An 8002-nucleotide genomic window follows, 5' to 3' on the forward strand; every position below is an offset into this window, starting at 1 on the left:
TCTGTGAATGCAACTAGTCTTGTCTTTTTTTCCACTCTCTCTCTTAAATAAATCACAGAGAGCCAATAACACATAGATCACATTCTCCGAGAGTCAAACATTAATATAGCATCAGGCACCAGCTTGTCTCCTAAATAGGGAAGCGATAACAAGATATTGGATTACACTAAGATTAATTTACTGAGGACCCTGCAGGCTAAGACAGCTCAAATTTACTTGCAATGGTAAATGAGCCCACGGTGGAGAAATTAAATTAACAGTACTGAAAGGCGTGTAACAAAGTCAGGAAAAAAAACAATATAGTAACTCATCACACCAGTCATTGGTGGTACAAATATTTAAAATGTGTAATTTACATTAGAAAAACAATCTATAGGGTGTTGATGAATGTGTTTCTTCTTTTTAACTGGGCCATCCAGTCTTGGATGTATAAAGTCAGTCCTAGCAGGCTAGACCCTCTGTGTTTAAAGAAAAATACTTATCTCATGGCTTACCCTTCTATAAAGTTAGAGAGATATTCCATTCCAGACCATTTCAGAGAGGTATGAGGTATTAAAAAAACCTTTAAACAAAAATGATGTAATGTTTACATTCGTTATGCTTGTGAGGCAAGGTTTGTAACCTGACCTGTGTATAACACCAATTAATCCTAATGGCAGGGACCCAAGGTTTGAAAAATTAAAATAAGATTCTGCAGCCCCAGATGTTAAAATACTTTAAGCAGCAAAGAAGCTAAATATTTCAGCAGCAGATGAAGAAAGGAGTGTGTATGAGGGCAGTGATGCCTTACGTAAAGCTATTGTTACTGCAAGCTGCATATTTCCTTCTTTGTGATTTACCCTTTAATTTATGGTCTCAGATGGTACTATCATACTTAACCATTTAAATGGAAAAGCGACAATGAACTCCAGATGTTAAAGGGATAATTTACATGGGTAAGTCTAACATATTTGCGTACTCATATACATTTTTATGAACAATAAGAATCATTTGGCCCATCCAGTCTACCCATTTTTCATGATGTAAGGACTCAAACCTTAATCATTTCTCGGTCTAATCTTCTATTTAGGATAGCCATACATCTATCTAATGCATGTTTAGATTCCATCACTGTATTAGCCTCTACCATCTCTGCAGGGAAGCTGTTGCCTTTATCTGCCACCCTCTCAGTAAAGTAAAACCTGAGAAATTTTAAATTTAGGCAACTGGAAATGTTCACATATAAGGTGGAGTTTACATAGATAGTAAAACGATGGTAAATAGCTTAATCAAATTATATTATTGTCAGTGTCTGCGGAATCTTTACAAAACCAAGAGAGAACCACTATAAAGCCATGTAAAGAGAACACCAGCAAACCAGATTGAGAAGATCAGTACCAAGCCAAAGAACAATAATTATTAATTACTACCAAGGTACCTGAAGAGATCCATACAAAGCCAAGTTAAAAGAACCCCCAGCAAGCCATAATGTGAAAACCAGTACCAAGACAGGTCCCCTACAACCAGGTGGAAGGGAATCCTTGTTGGGATAGATTGAGGGGACCCTAACTGAAACAGGTGCATAGGACAAGGCTTGGGGAGATGAGAGGAAGAGGGCTACAAATGGAAAGGTAGAAGCGTTAAAGGAACTGTCCATGGTTGCCAATAGTCTTGTGTCGACCGGAGCAATCCCAGCAACCAAATTTACATACTCCCGATCGCAGTCAAGATCATAGCCCCAATTCTTTGCTTATAGTGCACACTTCTACAACAAAATCCACCTGACCATATCTGCAGCATGGGCTTGTGTGCAAAAGGCTAAGCGGAGCACCAGACACTTAGGTCAGACATAGTTCTCCTTGGGCCCCAAAAACTCAAGGCTTGACCTGTATAACATTCTAGTCTGAGGTAAGAAACTATTAGCTAAAATTATTGTAAAAGCAGCCACCTGCACCTCACAAATATAATACAAGCTTCAAATGACAAGTTCAGTAGAGACACACAAGCTGGTCATAGTTGTGTGTGTGAGCCACACCCGGCTTTCCTAACTACAAGAAAAGACAAACTCTAGTTACATAGGTTCTACCGGACATCGATGCCTGCCAAATGGTGTTTAAGCCATGTTGAGTCTGGCATGCATTCAGGCACTGAATTTTAGAATGCAGAATAAAAAAAAGGCAAGGCTGAGATGAAATCAATGTAACGGGTTACAGCAGGAAACAAACAATAAGGTCAAGAAGACGGACTCAAATCCAGTGAGTCAAAGTAATAGAACAGCAAACACCAAGTACCAAGTGAGATCAAAATTACAAACCATTGATAACTAACATGTTCTCTGTTTAAGCAGCCATTATGTTGTTATGGCCCCATATGGTTACTGCCCCAAGTGACATTCTTATATGTGAAGTATTGCTGCTTGGAAGCCACAAGAACGTCCTGCAGATCAAATGGACCACCGGGGATCCTGGCTGGCAGAGGCATTGTTACAGTGTATTCTTGCTTCTCCATAACCACCATTCTGCCAAATAAACTGATACAAGAGGGTTCAAAATATATGCAATATTAACTTATGTCCATTTTCCCATTTCAGAAAATCATTTTAACATGTGCAAATATTTAAGAATTATTTAAATTTTACAATTTTCTCACTTAAAAAAATCAACATAAAGACTTATCATGTGCCAGAATATGTTTTCACTTTTCCAAGAAATTCTGAGACAAACATTGCTCGACACCACACAGTCTGCACAGGAACAAAACAAGAAAGGAAGCTGAAATGACACGGGCCTGTGATTTTGTGTTCTTGGCCCTGGCCCATTTACTATGAAGCATTTATGGTTGCGATAGAAACCCAACAGGATCAAGAGGGTGGTGGGCTGTAATAGACAACATCTTTACCTTACAAAGCCACTGTAAGAGCGCAAGGAAAGGCAGCCTCTGGACTACACCTCCCATGATGCCCGGCCATTTTAAGAGACTGGCCTAGGGCTATGGGAGTGATAATCCAAGATGGCTATGGAGAGTCCCTACATTGTGTAAGTATAATCAGGTAAACCATGTCATTAAAGACCAGAATATATGAAATCCCTGCCTAATGGACAAATACTCCATTTACGAGAATGTTAGTCGTTTACTGCGTCTGGAAAAAAGAAATGTACATTGAATGAATTTAGGATTTTTCACCAAAATATGGATTGATGACCCCAGGAAAAATCATGGCTGTGTATTTGTGCGTTTTTCTCTGCCCCTCCCCCAGATTTTCCCTCTCCCTGCCACGCCTGCCTGCTTTATTAGCTTGTTTACATTGAGCCTGGCCTCTGGAAGCGCTTCCCTTTCTAGGGCCCCCCTGCTATAATCTGAGGTTGTTTCCTATTGCTGCCACATTGGCTATGCATTCCTGAGCTCTGAGCAACAGCCTCCCCTCCCCCGCCCTTTCGTAGAGGTGATGAAGTTAGTCGGCAGACACTAGATTAAAGGATTTAGAGCAGAAACTATTACCAATTTACAATGTCGAGACTACGCAAACAGTATTTTCTTATTTTTAAATAACGCTTGCAGTGCGTAAGTTTGTAAAAATGAGTAAATGGAAAGTTATAACAAAAACATCACATTTTCCTCAAAATTCTATACGTGCAAATCCTTATACAATTATTACTCTTTTAGATTATTTTTCAAGTTATTACCACCAGTGAAGTGAGAATTGGGCATGATCTTTTTAGGAATTTTGTCATACATCATGCATAAAACAAATGTTACATTTTATGTAGAATTTGACTCCACCCAATTCTCTTTTTTTTCTCTTTCGCAAATATTTTTTATATATTTTTAAGTTAAAAAAAAAGAGAGAAATCTTGGTGTATGGTGTATGATGGTGTATACCATCAAAATAGTACATGGAGGCTTTGGTTTATACTAAAAATAGGAGGCTTTGGTTTATATTAATGGTAACTTTGGAAAATACTTCATCATTTCAGTTGGATTCTGGCCTTCTTGTCTAGGGCTAGAGAGCATGAAGACGGAACAGCCATAGCACACAGAGATACATTGGGTCGGATGAATGTGTCTTATTGCAACGCTCTTTGAGTGCTCTGCATGTGCCTTCCAGTCTCAGGAAAGCGGTGAAGCAGAGGGGCCTGTCGTCTGGATGAAATCTGTAGGAAGATTAGAATGCAAGGAATGTGGCATTCCTTCAAGCCTGTATCCGGCTCATTTCTCAGGCCTACAGTTGGACAGGGAAGGCCAGCAAGGGTTGCTGCACTCAGCATCCACATCCTCCTGCATGCAGGCTTAAGTCACTTTAGACAATCTATAGAAAACATGCTAAATTGTACAATAGTAATGCATACACTTGGGGTTTCTATTTTCTATCGTTTAATCGTCAAGTGAATTATTGTTTGACATCATAATTTACATATATATATTTTAACTTACACTTTGCTTTGTACATCACAGATCATGACTAAATCAAATCAACAGAAACAAGCCAACATCTAGAGTGGAAAGGACCATGCATCTAAAATTACAATTAATTTGGAGAAGCAAGCTTTCGTTTTTTTCTTGAATATTGACAGTGCGGAAGACAGCTGGATATCTTGTAGAAGTGAGCAAAGGCAGGCATGTGCATTTTGGAAGGAACGGGGCCATTAGAAATATAGAATTTGATAGCGTATAAGAACCATTTGGCCAATCTAGTCTGCCCATTTTTTTCCTCCTGTAAAAACAAAAATAGGGAGAATATTATGTGATGAAGGCAGAAATGGATGGGAGAGCAGAATCATTGCGACCTTAGTATTTTAGGTCCAGGATTTTAAATCTGATGCCATGGGTAGCCAGTGGTGGGCTTTAGTAACTGAGTTTAGCGTGCGGCATCAAATAAATGGTACTACGGTAGTTGAGATTAGGAGTAAACAAAGATTTTTAATGCATCTTGGATGAGGAACTGGTGGATTCATACAATTGTCTTTAGGTACTGGCAACAGCATTGTGTGAGGAATTGAATGTATGAGATGAAGAGAGGTCTGATTAAACTATAACCTCAAGACATTGGGCATGGGTAGTAGATACTGCCATGTTGGATACTGTCAAAATAAAATAGAGGCAGTCTGGACTGCACAAAAAAACTTCTTTATTGCACAAAAACGCTCTTTACTGAAGTATGTGCTGGGTGGTCTTGCTTCAATAAAACAAGTAAAATTGCAACCAACTGAACATTGTGTTCTTTTCTTTGCCTTTTTTCCCTTTCCTTTATTATTATTTAGTCCCAATAGCTTTTATAGCCAAGGGTGATTTTTGAAAATAGGTACCAGTTTCAGAGTGGTAACACAGGCCCTTCGGAATGCTGGTACATCTGCTGCTAATACTAAGCATGCTCAAGGTAGTCATTGTTTTATCACCAGCATTATAGAACTCGGTAGATATTTGGATGGGTTTACTTCCTTATATTACCAAATAGGGCTCTCGTCTTCAATATGGAATATACTCACCAGTGGAAATCAAATGGTCAGATTAAGTATGTGGCAACCACGTTGAGAGCAAACATTCACTACACAATGCAAGGTTAAAGGGCCAGTCTTTATGTTTCTGGAGCATGTAAAGCTTACCGCCTATAAATTATGTCTCCAATTTCCTGTTCTGTCTGAGGCTAGTTGGTTTAGAGAAATATAGGTCAAGTGTTTAAAAAGTTTATGCCTGCACATAAGTTAAAACAAAAGGCTCTAGGAAGGAGCTTTGATCCATCATCAGAACAGGATGCACTTGGTATCAGTAGGGGGTCTTCATGGTCTGGTTAGCAGTAAGTTAGTGGTAGCTGCTTACCCTCTGAATGACCTGCATTTCAAGACATCTAAACAGGTCAGCTGGACTATCTGACATGTATTTACTGGCTAATAATGTCACATGCCAATTAAGTGTTCCCAGCAGAAATTATTAAAGATGCAAACATTTACTTGAATAATAACTTTTGGGAAAAGGTTGGACATTCAACAGCACTAAGAAAGATGGTTATAATGCTGCAATGAATTACAATTACAGAGTAGGCAGAACAGCACCTTTTAATTTTAACTTTTCTTGGTAGCGTTTTTGTGTGCTAGAGGGTAAATAAATATATCGCTTCATGTTATTTGTTCGTGTACATTTACAGGAACACATTTCCTACTAAGCACGTACCAAGGGACCCTGAGCTTAGTGGCGGTTCCATTTATGTGTGCTTCACCCAATTTGTCTACCTCTGGTCATCCTACAAAGTCATTTAAATATTTGTCTAATTATCTTTTTTTTTGTGGAGAATGTGGTGTACCTAGAGGTGTTTGTTGGGAAAATGCAGCTTTAAGTATGTATACACACAATATTTATCCAACTGTGCCATACGACATGCATTCCATCCCTGTGGTAGTTGGCCTGGAAGTTTCTACCTTTATCAAACCATTTGATATAACTCCTGGCAGGGTTGGACCTGGGACCAGAAGCCAGGCATTTAAAACACATTAGCCCAAGGTTTAAATGGTTAAATGGCACAAGACAAGGCTCAGTGGTCTACTGGGAATCTGCCCCATATGCTCTATCAGTCCATCTGAGTGTATCTGCCTGCTGGGTACTTTTATTTGCACTTTTTTTCAACATCCCCTAAATAACAGAGTAATAAAGAACATGCATGAGTTTTTAGGTTTACACCCTACACTATGTTTGTGCTTCTGGAAGGCAACAAGGGGGTGTTTAAATTAATGGGGGGAGGTTACTTTACTTTTTGCACTGCTCTTGCACTGTGAAACAGTGTGACATGATCAGAGATCCCCTTGAGGATCCTGTAGATCACAAGGATCTCTCTTGTAACTATAGAGTCCCCCTGACATCATTAAGGTCCATTTCAATATGGATGTTTTTTTTACCTTTTCTTAATGTCTAATTTATCTTTTTTTTATATTTCTGATATTTTCTTATTTTTGTGGGAGAAACTCAGAGGGGCATGTCTAATAAACTACAAATAACTCTACATAGTGTCTACACACCCATCATATTTATAAGCCCTAATGAGCTAAAGATCACTTCCTCTGCCCAAGGCAAAAAAAGGGTGCTCTGAAAGCATGACTGCTGTCATAGATAGGAACATACAGAGCAAGTCTAGAGTTGGTAGGTGCGGTTATGATGTCATAACATGGTATCCTGACTAGCTGCTGAGTGATTTGGCCTCTCATGGTACATAATTAGTGTCAATTCACCATTTAGTAAATCAGAACCATATTTCAATAAACACATTTTGTATGTATCTGCTCATCTGCCAAATCAAGGCACCCCATGAGAGGTGAGTCCTAACTAATATAAACTGTCACTACACCAAAATGGTTGGGCTTCCAAGTACCTGAAAAGAAACACAACAGGTCTTATAAGCAACACCAGTTTAACCCCTGATAAGGAGCTCTATCCAAAAAGAATGGGATGGACATTTCTCCTCCAACTTTAACATTTATTGAAACTCTGCATTTGCAGGTTTTGATTTTAGTAATTTACTGTTCTTTTTTTAAACATAGCTACATTTTAGGTCATTGCTTCTGCCCAGCTAATTGGGAATGACCGCAAACATAGTGTGCTTTTTCATTTAAAACCATTCTAACCATCTTAACATAATCGACCAAATATAGCCGATACCAACACATCTATGAGTGGGCTTGAAAACATATATTTTCGAACAACAAAAATAATTGTTTTTTAATTTGATGACATGGCTAAGCTTTCGTTTATCGTTGATGAATACCAAGTTTTATACTTTTTTACCTAGTATTCTGCGCTCTAAAATATGTATGTGTGTATAAATATATATATATATATATATATATATATACAATTACAAAATTTGGTGTCCAGTACTTTAATCAAAAATAATCTAAAATTCTAAAACTAAGCAGCCGTTTCTAGAAGGAATAAACTGAGCTTCATTATTCTAATAGTATATCTGTATCTGGTAAGTAGTATTGAAATTGTTTTCTTGAATTGTTCTTAAACTATTCTTATACTTATACTATTTTATTTA

Source organism: Sceloporus occidentalis, unplaced genomic scaffold, assembly GCF_023333645.1.
Source record: "Sceloporus occidentalis isolate IW3139 unplaced genomic scaffold, rSceOcc1.0.p SCAF_82, whole genome shotgun sequence".
Classification (NCBI taxonomy): Eukaryota; Metazoa; Chordata; class Lepidosauria; order Squamata; family Phrynosomatidae; genus Sceloporus; species Sceloporus occidentalis.